This window comes from Penaeus monodon, chromosome 25 (genome assembly GCF_015228065.2).
Source record: "Penaeus monodon isolate SGIC_2016 chromosome 25, NSTDA_Pmon_1, whole genome shotgun sequence".
Taxonomy (NCBI): domain Eukaryota; kingdom Metazoa; phylum Arthropoda; class Malacostraca; order Decapoda; family Penaeidae; genus Penaeus; species Penaeus monodon.
The window spans coordinates 35,941,879-35,942,313 of record NC_051410.1 but is presented as its reverse complement, the minus strand read 5'-3'; the positions used below and the strand labels follow the sequence as shown (position 1 = coordinate 35,942,313).

The window sequence follows — 435 nt, the reverse complement described above, 5'->3', positions numbered from 1 at the left end:
TGCAACTGGATTAATTAAAACTATACAGATATGCCTGATTCGCATAATGAACAACACAGCAGACCTCATTCGATCTTACACATTAATTTAATGATGAGTCGAAAAAAAATTTAATCATCAGGTAATATCTGTTAGTAAGAATTATTAACTGCACGTTGCAGCACATCTGGGGCATTTTATGTGTCATTCAGTATCATCAACCTTTTTGTGCGATACCTGGCACTGTGGGACATGCATACAAATATCGCATTACTTATGAACTACATCCGGTAGTTTTGGGAATGAATTTTTTTTATATCCTTTACTCTACATACTCTACAGCAATATACCTTTCTACACTATACTTTGCTCTCTAAATACATATATCAAATGCACTTTACACCAGAATATCACGTACATCGGACAACAGACACCATATATGCCTAAAGGTCGTGT

At 34.9% G+C, this 435-nt stretch overlaps 1 protein-coding gene across 1 annotated transcript in view; it reads right to left on the bottom strand.

Annotated features, from left to right (window-relative positions):
- LOC119589462 overlaps positions 1 to 435 on the bottom strand; it is a gene marked incomplete at its 5' end in the record, with an annotated part of 2,404 nt that overhangs the window by 874 nt on the left and 1,095 nt on the right.